The sequence below is a fragment of the Myxocyprinus asiaticus genome, chromosome 10 (assembly GCF_019703515.2).
Source record: "Myxocyprinus asiaticus isolate MX2 ecotype Aquarium Trade chromosome 10, UBuf_Myxa_2, whole genome shotgun sequence".
NCBI lineage: Eukaryota > Metazoa > Chordata > Actinopteri > Cypriniformes > Catostomidae > Myxocyprinus > Myxocyprinus asiaticus.
The window spans coordinates 35,790,108-35,802,892 of NC_059353.1; the positions used below are offsets into that span (position 1 = coordinate 35,790,108).

The window sequence follows — 12,785 nt, forward strand, 5'->3', positions numbered from 1 at the left end:
GAACACATATACACACACACTGATGGAGCTCTTGGGGGAAGCACTGGCATCTGGCATAATGATTCATTACAGCACAGTGGGGCTGGAGCTAGTCATCTGGATGGAGACAAGTCTGAAGGTATGTGAGCTACTGCCCGTAGCAACCAGAATATAATTACTCCCCAAGACTACTTTGGAAAAAAATACAAAAATAAAATAAAAATAAAAACATGCCTTCTCATTATAATTATACTATAATCTCACTTACTGTACTGCTCAAACAATACATATTTGGTCATGAGCTAATTAATAAAATGACATCACTTAATATAGTGTAAACATGTTTTAATGTTATAAAATTGTAATAACACAGTCACATGTATTTATGACTGTGTTATTAATGTGTTAAAATTGCACAAACAGGCAGGGAGTCTCCTAGTGTCTTGAAAACATGGAATATTCTATGATACAGTTTGTGTTTACAATTTTACTACCAGTTATCAGTGTTTGTATATCTGGTTAAAAAAAAAGGCTTAGTGATGAGAGAACTCATTAAGCAAACTGCTTGTGCTATATATACAGATACTTGCACTCCTGGAAAAGATTTACATGAGTTTTATTTTCCCAAAAGCAAAATCAACCTCACGAAATTTAAGCATGTCAAAGAATATACATAATTCATGAATATAAACATTGATATTGTGCAGTTTGTAACAGTTCTAACATACAGTACATAGACGATACAAATAAGCCCAAAATAAGACATTCCACTCCAAAAACAGTAAAGGGATAAATGTCCTATTGTCATCTACATCTATTTGTGTTTAGTACAAATCATCCATCAACTAACTTGTTTTTAGTGAGGTTAACTCAGTTTTACTCTGGTATGATCTGTCCAGCTGTTTTTTTTAACATAAGAATATGTCACATAATGTAAACGCCCCATAATAACCATGTCCATTTGGGAGTAGTTGAACTTAAAGTTTAAGTTTTGCACTTATCTAGTGTTCAGTTGTTTGATTGCATAACAGCTTTAATTATAGCTGCTATTAACACAAATAACTTAATAACCAGAGCAGTCTCATGACCAAGACATCACCACACTAAGTTTTTGCTTGCATAATAATAATAATAAAATATAAAATATAAAATAATAATTCCTTACATTTATATAGCGCTTTTCTAGGCACTCAAAGCGCTTTACATAGTATAGGGAGAACCTCCTCAACCACCACCAGTGTGCAGCATCCACCTGGATGATGCGACGGCAGCCATAGTGCGCCAGTACGCTCACCACAAGCCAAATATTGATGGAGAGGAGAGGAGAGTAGAGTGACGTAGCCAATTCAGGGATGGGGATTATTTTGAGGCCGTGATAGATAAGGGCCAATGGAGAGAATTTGGCCAGGACAACAGGGTACACCCCTACTCTTTACGAGAAGTGCCCTGAGATTTTTAATGACCATTGAGAGTCAGGACCACGGTTTAATATCTCATCCAAAGGACAGTGCCTTTTTACAGTATACTGTCCCCATCACTATACTGGGGCATTAGCACCCACGCAGACCACAGGGTGAGCACCTCCTGCTGGCCTCTCTAATACCTCTTCCAGCAGCAAACTTAGTTTTCCCCAGGAGGTCTCCCATCCAGGTACTGGCCAGGCTCAACCCTGCTTAGCTTTATTGGGCAACCAGGCAAGAGGGTGTAGGGTGATATGGCTACTAAATCATCATCATCATCATCATCATTATGCCGTTCTCACCTCATTTCGGACGATTCTGTCACAGGCGCAGAAATCTTTGGATTTATTGCACGTGTTTGATATAAGTTTAGTTACATTATACAAGAATTTTTTTGATCCCCTTTTCTCCCAATCTGGAATGCCCAATTCCCACTACTTAGTAGGTCCTCATGGTGGCGCAGTTACTTACCTCAATCCGGGTGGTGGAGGACAATCTCAGTTGCCTCTGCTTCTGAGACTGTCAGTTGGTGCATCTTATCATGTGGCTCGTTGTGCATGACACCACGGAGACTCCGCATGTGGAGGCTCATGCTACTCTCTGCGATCCACGCACAACTTACCACACACCCCACTGATAGCGAGAACCACTAACCCCATGTGACTCTACCCTCCCTAGCAACCGGGACAGTTTGGTTGCTTAGGAGACCTGGCTGGGGTCACTCAGCACACCCTGGATTTGAACTCGTGACTCCAGGGGTGGTAGTCAGCATGAGATTTTTAGATCCCCTAACCCAACCCTATCCTGAAACTTAACCACTAACATAGCAAGAATATAACCAACCAATAATATAAAAAACATTAAAAGCAGATACAATTACAGTCACAATAACTTACAAATGACTCATGCTGCATTTAAAGTATTCTGAAACCATACAATAGCCCCATATGTGGAACAGAGTGAAACTGAAGTTTTTAACTGCTGAAAATGTTCGTCTCCGTGAAAGTACATCCAAACATTACATTTTCGCAATTGATCATATGACCAGATCAGTCACATGACATGCAAGAGCCTATGGCATTTGAGTGATTAGTTGAATATACGGCATCAGAGTGACATTTCAGTAGCACAGACAAAAAGTCCCTCCAGTGACATTTGTTCATGAGAGTATGTAGTAATAACATGCAACTGGTCATTGTTAAATACTCTCACCTGCCTGTTTTATATAGTGCAGAAATCTCCTAGTTTTAGCTCTGATATGGTGTGGGTTATCTTTGATAACTTTCCTCTGAGCTTGGACTGGGACTAAATGCAATTAAAGCAATTAATTACTTCACACTAACATGAGAGTAAGCTCTATGATTAAGCCTAACTGTCTGTCAACCAAATAATCTAATTAAACTGATATGAATCAACTGTCACTGGACCAAAAATATAGAGCACAAGTTTTTTCACCACTCTGAAATTTAGGAGATGAGATAATGAACAGTAAAACAAAAAAGAGCACCACAGACACATCAGAGCACAAATAGGGAAGATTCAAACATTCTGCCATTACACAGATCTGTTTCACAACAAGTTTGTCACAAAACAAAGGCAGTTTAAAGCAGAAAGAGCACAGAGTTGCACATATGAGGTGCCGAGGCAATTCGATTACAAATGCAGACAGCCAGCCACAAATGTGCAGGTTGTGCCAAAAAAAAAAAAAAAAACATCAATAGCTGCCACCCCTCCGCCAACTAAAAGCTGCGATGCAAAGAGGTCCACCTCATAATATTTGCGAAAACACAAACCAATAAAAACACTATGAAGTCAATGGAAGCCTGAGGCCCAGTCTCTCTGCTTTACTGTAATTCTGTGGTGTGTTCCTATTCTGAACAAAGTGTGCTGTGTGAAAGAAGTGTGTTGGTGGTAATTAAGCAGGCTGCAGTGCAAAGCCCCCAGGCTGAATTTCTCCACTCCAGTTATTAAAAGTCTACAGAGGAGCTCAAGGTTTCCTCATTGCTACTAATAATTCACAAACAAAACTTATTTTGAATCGGTTCCTTTTAATGAATCAATCAAATTGAAGTGCAAAAAGACAATAGATGTCTGAGGTTATGAATGCACATTGTTAATGGGCAGGAAAATTGCAATTGTAAATAATAACAGACACAAAAGATCAAGTTTGCTTGATGTGGTTGTGAAATTTGTCAATTTGCATAAATATAATGCCAATATCAGTTAGCTATAATTTCAACTCATGTGTTAATTGAGTAACTGAGTCGATTCTTTAAAGTCCATCCCAAACTGACTGTGAAAGTACACAAAGATGCAGTGGCATTAGTTATTTAGCTGATAAAGGCTTTAGATGGCAGTACTTTATTGTACAAGTATTCCATTTTAAGAAAAGTGTTACTCGTGTTCGATTAAATTGCAGTTGATAGCTGTTTATTCACTGTGTTGTCCATCCTAAGACCAAAATAACACAGGGAGGGGTCAGTAGCTGGGTTTTCATCCACATATTTTTATTTTATTTATTTATTGCACATTTTGGGTTATGGTATAGCAACTGCTGGATGGAAACAACAAGATATGAATATGCAAAATAGAACAGATGTAGTAAGAACTTCCGGGAACCATTAAAATCAAACTTCTTCAGACCAAACCAACCCAAAAATAGGCTGGGGATGAGCATATTCCCAAAGTGCTACCTAATTATGTCTCAAACCAGCTCTGAAAGTCACTTAAATGGATTCAAGCTTTGAAGGAATGGGTCAAGCTCTTGAGGAACTCTCATAAATAGAGCCAAAGTGGAATTGTGCACAAACTTCTTCTCTTGGAGGAACCAGCTGGGGTTTATAGGTTAAGATTTCATTGTGCAGATATTGAATCAGTCTCTCTGTCTAGTCTGTGAGAAAGAATCGTCATTGTTGAATTGAACTGACACCGGGTGACCTGCTTAAATAAGGGAGACATGAATGAGTTGAACTCAACTCTTCTGGCAGACAATGCAGCAAGTGCTATTGCTGTATACATAGAGGGGGACACGTCTTATGCCTGTATGCAGGACTGACACTCATACTGCAGCCAGTCAAGTTCTGAATGAATGACCTGAACTGATGCTGTAAAATGAGGCCAATCCATCTACAATGCAGATAAATGTGGCCAAATGTGCTTATTCAGACAAGCCATGACCTGCAAATCCACTATTTGTCCATTTGCCCACTATATTGACAGTTTTGCAAGGTGTAGTAAAATTAATGTTTGCTATTTAAAGCTAAAGTGTGTACTTTTTTATGTTAAATACAACTACATTATACAGTGGCAAGATAAAGTATGTGAACCTTTTGGAATTACCTGCATTTATGTCTTAAAATCTGGTGTGATCTTCATCTAAGTTACAATAATGAACAAACACAATCTGTTTTAACTAATAACACACAAATTATTGAATTGTTCTTGTAAATACTGAATACATCATTCAAACATTCACAGTGTAGGTTGGAAAAAGTATGTGACATCAAAAAAGCTAATTAGAGTCAGGATTTGGGAAACCTGGAAATACATTTAATGAAACGAGATTGGTGGTGTGGGTTAGAGTTCTTTTGACTTATAAAAAGCACTCAAAAATGTTGTGTTTTCTATTTACATGAAACATCTGCTGACATGGACCATGCCTTGCAAAAAAGAGATCCCAGAAGACCTATGATCAAGAATTGTTGCTTTGTATAATGCTGGAAAGGGTTACAAAGTTATCTTGAAGAGCTTAGATATTCATCTGTCCACAGTTAGACAAACTGTCTAAAAATGGAGATGAATAAGTACTGTGGCTACTCACCCTAGAAGTGGCAGTCCAGCCAAGATGACTCAATGGGCACACCGCAGAATGCTCACTGAGGTAAAAAAGAACCATAGAGTGACAGCTAAAGACTTGAAGGAATCATTGGAACTGGTTAACATCATGTTTATGATTACTATATGGAAAACATTAAACAGTTGTGTTGTCCATGGCAGGACACCACAAAGGAAGCTGTTGCTTTCCAATAAAAACATTGCTGCATGCCTTAAGTTTGCCAAAGACCACCTTGACAATCCACATCACTACTTGGAAAATGTTTTGTGAACTGATGAAACTAAGGTTGAACTGTTTGGGAAGAATACGCAGCACTGCGTATGGCATAAAAAGGGCACTGCATACCAACATGAAATCACCATTCCAACGGCGAAGTAACGTGGAGGGAGCATGATTTGGGGCTGCTTTGTTGCTTCGGGGCCTGGACTGCTTGCAGTCATCAAGGGAAATATTAATTCACATTTATAAAGATATCCTATAGGATAATTTCAGGGTGGCTGTGAGCCAGCTGAAGCTTAGTAGAAGTTGGGTAATGCAGCAGAACAATTAGGGGTGGGGGAAAAAAACCTTTCAGTGATGCATTGCGATTCATACTCAAACGATTCTGAATCGATTCTCAAAAGAATCAGAAGCGATTCTGAGTTCAGTTTAAATCGTGGCAGAGAAGTGGCGCGTGCCAAAGACAGATGTAGAAACAATGACGTGAGTTAAGTGCATACACTAAAGTCAAGTGCACAAACACAACTGTTTGCAGACCAGCTGAATCAAACACATGACCATTTGTGCCCGAATGAAACTACGATCCCGTAAAAATTAATTTAGAAGAAACTGAAAAAAGAAAGAAATTGAAGAACAAGATGCATCGTGATGCATCGAGAATCATTTTATAATCGAATCGTTACCCTTTGAATTGTAATCGAATCGAATCGTGAGGCCAGTGAAGATTCACACCTCTAAGGACAATGACCCTAAACATCGAAGTAAATCCACTACAGAATGGCTTCAAAAAAAGAAAATCCACCTTTTGGAGTGGCCCAGTCAGAGCCCAGACCTTAACCCAATAGAGATGCTGTGGAATGACCTCAAGAACATCTTAAGAATATGGCTAAGCTGAAGCTGTTCTGTAAGGAAGAATAGTCCAAAATTCCTTCTGAACGTTGTGATGGGCTTATCTGCAGCTACCGGAAATGCTTGGTTGAGGTTATTGCTGCCAAAGGAGGATTGAACAGTTATTAATTACAAGAATTCACTTACATTTTACACAGCATTGTGAATGTTTAATGTTTAAGTGTTCAGTAAAGACATGTACGATTATACTGTCTGTGTGTTGTTAGCTTGTGCACACTGTCTATACTTGTGACTTTGATGAAGATGAACACATTTTATGACCAATTAATGCAGAAAACCAGCTAATTCCAAAGGGTTCACAATCTTTTTCTTGACACTGTAAGTAATCCATCAGTAGGTTGATTTTCTCAAAAATTATGTAAAGACGTGTCTCTGTGGCGCTACCAAAACATTGCTGTATTTTAGCATCTCGACCTATCTGAGGTGGGACTAACTGTTTGTCCGAACAAAGTAGGATGGGGGAGTGTTCACAAAACCTGTTTGAAAGAATTTTTTTTTTTTTTTTTCAGTTCCATTTGGTGACGCTAGTGGTGCAGAAATTCCACACTTCAGCTTTAATGTATTTGCCTTATAAACACTTTTAGAAAGAGGCCAGACAACAGCATGATGTGGCAATGTTTACTCTAGTTCTGGATTGAAATTAAATTCAAATGAGATTATTTGTGCAATACAGGAATATGTTGAAAATGTTGTGTTTTTTTTTTTTTTTTTTTTTTTCTCCATGCTTTCTGGGTCCTGCTGGGTTAATTAAATGACATCAGTTTTTACTTTGTGTGATGAGAGCTGCTTATATTTCCTGTGTGAAATTAATCTGAAAAAGGAGTAAACATGAACAGGAAAAGGAAGAATGTAAAAAATGAAAATGACTTCAAGGGCCCGTTCTCAAGGATCCCTTCTGACCTTTACTAAGGTCCCTGATCATATGAGCCTGACCTTAACAGTATGTGCAGCACATTTCAGTGGAGATTGTTTTGTGAACCTGACACAATGTAATGCAGACTTTGCTAAGAAGCTGTTATTGAGGTATGGGGCAGTGTAAGCTGTATTGGACCTCACAGCAAACCTGCAACCCATACAGTAAGAAAACACTGTTACTCATTTAACTGGCAATGATGTTGTTGGCCAAACATAACAGAAGTCATTTACATATAGAAGTCTTTACAGTACTTTACGCTTAGCAAAATCACCCTGTTAAATTCTGAAGCTTGGATTAAGTCATTAATCTGGCAGCTGATGTAGATATACTGGATATTTACTACACTGTCTGAACAGCCAGTACCTGTAAAATGACAGTGTGGACAGTCAGTCCTAAAGATCTGATTTGAAAAACAAATTGGTTTTTGGTGCAAAAAAACTTTGACTAACATTATAGTGGATGTCTGGGAGCAAAAACAATTAAATGCTGCAAAAGTGTAGGCTATGTCCACTACTGTGCTGTTCATGTTAAAGTTCATACGTTTAGGGTTGAAAACCTCTATTCCTTTTACTTTTACAGATGTAATGGACACCCAAAGTAATTCTTTGCACTGTCTCCTTATTCCAGAGCTGAGGACAGATTAATTTGTCAGCTCTGTAGATACACTGTTGATGTCTCAAATGGTCTTCAATACTGTCAATCAGTCTGTGCCAGGAAGAATGTGCTATTTGTCAGCCCCAAACACACACTGAAGAATGCTCAGCGCACTAACACAAATAAACATTCCTCTCTCCACTCTTCAATCTTTCTCACACTCCACTGACGGTCTATCGTTCCAGCCTTCCTCAAAAATGAAAGCTTTCATGTATTCCTTTATCCCCTTTACATTCAGGGCACAGCTTGCATCACTGTCCATACAGCAGGGCCTGTAAAGAACCAGTACTTATCAAAGTACACTTAAAAAAAAAAAAAAAAAAAAATATATATATATATATATATATATATATATATATATATATATATATATATATATATATATATATATATATATATATATATTTATTTTATTTTTTTATTTATTTATTTTTTTGCTGCTTGTTCAATTCACTTATCAACAATCAACTAAAGCAACACAATTCTAAAAAAAAAAAAAAATTGTAACAACTTAATTTCATTGTGTTCTATCCATCTAAATTTGCAAAATGGAAGTTTACTTAACCATTTGAGTTGGGAATACATAAAGAATTTTTGTGGGGTTAATGCAGCATTGATAAAATTTTTGTTTCCAGGTAGATGCTGCACATGAACTTTATTGCTCGCTTCATTTAAAAAATTGCTGCGCTTTGCTGAGTTAACCATAGCATAGTTACTAAACTACACTCTGCGCTACTTCCAAGCAGCATGTATTTACCATAATAAAATTAACTTTCACTAGTTAGTTTATTTGAGTTACATTGGCACGTATAATTTTGTTGGGGTTACCTAATTCAACCTAATCTAAAATTTCAACGTTAACCTAACCAACAGTGTCCTATAAGATAAATAAGAGCTGAACAAAACAGACATCCTTACCATTAACCAAGGGCTAAACCTAATCAATAGTGTTTTAAAAGCGAATTCAACATGAAAAGCACATTTATTGAAGCTACCACATCACTTCGAGTTGCTTCTATGGCACTTTCGCTTCACCTTCGTTTCGAGCATCCCTGGGCTTGAGGCCCATATATTTCCAAAATTTGACATTATAACAGTTTCATTCTGTAATTTATTTATAAATCAAATCCAGATGTTACACTCTTTATATCAAAATTAAATTCAAAGCTCATTGAAGCTCATCAAATACAAAATATAAAAAATTTATACTGAGAATACCATCGGAAAACAGCGGCATAAACATCTTCGTTCCTTGTCTTTATATAAATGTACATACACTGATCAGCCACAACATTTAAACCACCTGCCTAATATTGTGTAGGTCCCTCTCGTGCCGCCAAAACAGCGCCAACTCGCATCTCATAATAGCATTCTGAGATGCTATTCTTCTCACCACAATTGTACAGAGCGGTTACAATAAACAAGGTGTTTCCATCCACAGAACTTCTGCTCACTTTATGTTTTTTTGTTTTTAGCACAAACTGGAGTCAATTTCAGATACTGTTGTGTATGAAAATCCCAGGAGATCAGCAGTTACAGAAATACTCAAACCAGCACATCTGCCACCAACAATCATGCCAATCATGCCACGGTGATTGAGATCACATTTTTTCCCCATTCTGATGGTTGATGTGAACATTAACTGAAGCTCCTGACCCGTATCTGCATGATTTTATGCACTGCACCGCTGCCACATGATTGTCTGATTAGATAATTGCATGGATGATTGTTGGTGCCAGACGGGCTGGTGTGGTGAGAGGAATATCATCTCAGAATGCTATTATGAGATGCGAGTTGGCGCTGTTTTGGCGGCACGAGAGGGACCTACACAATATTAGGCAGGTGTTTTTAATGTTGTGGCTGATCACTGTATATTCTGCTACCTGTGTAATCTAAATGAAAAGCTGAACCAACTCTGAAAAATTATTTTGTTTTCTTTCATTAAAAAAAGGAAATTAATGTGTTATACATTAAAAGGATTAGTTTACACAAAAAATAAAATGTACTCACCCTCATGTTATTCCAAACTCATATGACTTACTTATTTTAGTGGAAAACAAGAGGAGAAATTTTGAAGAATGTTGATACTGCTCTTTTTTCCATACAAAGAAAATGGGGACTGAGGCATCTCCTTTTGTGTTCAGTGGAAGAAATTAAGTTAATGGATTTGGAACAAAATGAGGGTGAGTACATTATAACAGAATCTGATGACAGGGTGAACAATTCCTTAAACTAAAGAAAGTATGATATTAACACAAATGATTGATAGTAAATTATTTATTTAGCATTGTAACAGAGATACCAGAGGCTGGTGTCACACCGAAGCCAAATTTTTGGTTTTAATCCAACTCTACCCCCCATGCAATCAGCCTTGTGGCTAAATGTTAAATAAATGAATGCGTAAGTGTTTTGTTCTTCATAACGGTAATTGAACAGTTTGTAGAACATCAAAAAGGAAAGGATGTAAACACACCGGAAGTGTGCTGGCACTTCCAACAGATCCATTGCAATGTCACACACTCCTCCGTGCTGGGACACTGTCAGTAAATATTAATAAACCACTACATCAACCGGCGGTGGTCCCCTGTCACCAGATTAGCATAATCAGTGCAGTTAAAATGGCCGCCCTCTTTCGAGCAGGAAGAGGATAATGACGCTGATTGAGCGTGCCCTCACACAGGCTGTGCGATCGTGACTGTGTCATCATGTGATTTGTGGGGCAGGGTCTCATGAAGCAGGTCCCTCTGGGAATGAGCAATATGCCAATCATCCTGGACACTGATTGGATGGAACATAAACCAGCCCTGTGGTGCAGGCTCAAGTTATGTGGCATGTTTGTTTTTGTCTATGCTGATTGGTGCAGTTTGATTTCAGTACCAACAGTCAGCCAGTCTGGGTAAGGAAGGGTCATCAACAAAGATGGGATCTTCAACCCTCCTTAGGCATGGAAAACTTGATTAGTGTGTTATTCCTGTAACAATGAAGCCTTTAATGAAGTCGTAAGTTAAACAGCTGTTTTTTCAACTTGCCAAATGCATAAAGTGGAATCAAAAGAAAACAGTTTGATATTTGATGTACTGTATATCAGTCGTATTCCAAGAAGTTCCTGTACACAGCACAGCCTATTTAGACCAAGTGTATAACAGACAAAACCCTTGTATTACTTGTCTAAAGCAGCAGGTGGTGTTGGGATCTGATTGCAGCATTTACAAGAAAAGGGTCCAGATGGCGAGAGATGGGTTTTGCATTTGCTCTTCTAGTACATTTGCAGCAGGATGAGGCAAATCAGACGACAACTTGGAGAACATATTAATGGGAATGTCTCAGTACAGATTTTCAGACACTCACAGGGGTGTAAAAAGTACTCAGAAATTATATTAAGTGAAAGTATGGATACTGAGTGAACATTTTACTCAATTAAAAGTCCAAGTATCTACCCAAAAACATACTTGAGTGAAAGTAAAAAAGTATTTACATTAAACTGTATCAAAGTATAGAAAAAAAAAAAAAAAAAAAAATTTCCCTGACTAGAATGAAATCAAGATAGGAGATTATGTGAGAGAGGATGTTGTTAAATTCGATTTGTTTGTTAAGTCGCCTTTTTACTGTCTCTGAAGACTGTCATATTTCTCCCCCAGTGGCATATGCAACCTGGTCATAGAATCGTTTTACAATAACTTCATTTTTGCAAAATAATTCTTATGTGGCTTGTTGTACATAACACCGCAATTTCCTTGTGGAATGAACACTAGAGGCGCTAAAACAACAATTACTTTTATCCCCTTTCACTCAGTTCACAAGTAAAATGGCAGATTATCAGTTCATAAACACTTACTTTTCATTCTGTTCCTTACACAATGTAATCTTATGACATTTAAACACTTTTACTATAGCACATGACTCATTCTACATTTACAAGCTTGTTTAAGTTTGATCAAATTGTGCGGTAGCTCAACTAATAGAGTGTTGCATATGCGATACAAAGGATCGGGGTACGAGTCCTGAAGAGCACGCGAGTCGACACGTGAGCCGAAAGTGTCATAGAAGCACCACGAAATCACGTGGTTGTGTTTTTCATCTCACATTTGTCACTTTTATGACACTATCGGTTAGTTTTAGGTTTAAGGTTTAGGGTAGGTGAGATATGTTTTGTTGATTTAAAACTCGATAGAGCATTAACCTTAAAAACTTCATCTGTTCGGGAGAACATTTCACTTGCTTTTAGCGCCATACAGTGGACATTTCACTTTGGAACTGCCCTGAGACGTGTAATGAGCCACATAATTTTATTTTGCAAAAATGTTGCCACAGTCACACAATATTTGCTGCACGTGAGAAGGCACCCAGCCCCTTGAGTCAGAGAAAGATAAAAAAAAAATCAAATGAAGCTTTGAAGAAAGTTAGTAATGTTGTTGGTTTTGTGAATTTATGTTATTAAAATGAAAAATGTTATTGGATTGTTTTCTGAGGTTTGCTACCAAACCTTGCTGTTGAGCAGATGGATGAATTCAATAAAATTCATAATTAATATTTACTCAGATTCCATTATTTCTATTATCATTATTATTATCATTATCATTGCTGGTTTTATAGTTATAATTATAATTTATATTTGCCAAACAAAAACAACAACAAAAATAATTCAGCAAATAGGGAGTAGAAATTCATAGATATGATTTAAATATGAAGGCAAGTGTACACATTTAGTTACAAAAGCCTTTTATTTTTATATATATATTTGCAATGTGAATGATCATTTTTTACTTCATAACTGTCCAATCTGTAGTGGTAAAAATAAGATGTCAATGTTTCT

At 37.4% G+C, this 12,785-nt stretch overlaps 1 protein-coding gene across 4 annotated transcripts in view; it reads right to left on the reverse strand.

Moving 5' to 3' along the window:
* Positions 1-12,785, reverse strand: part of ncam2 (neural cell adhesion molecule 2) — a 377,130-nt gene that overhangs the window by 167,495 nt on the left and 196,850 nt on the right. The window lies entirely within an intron of this gene.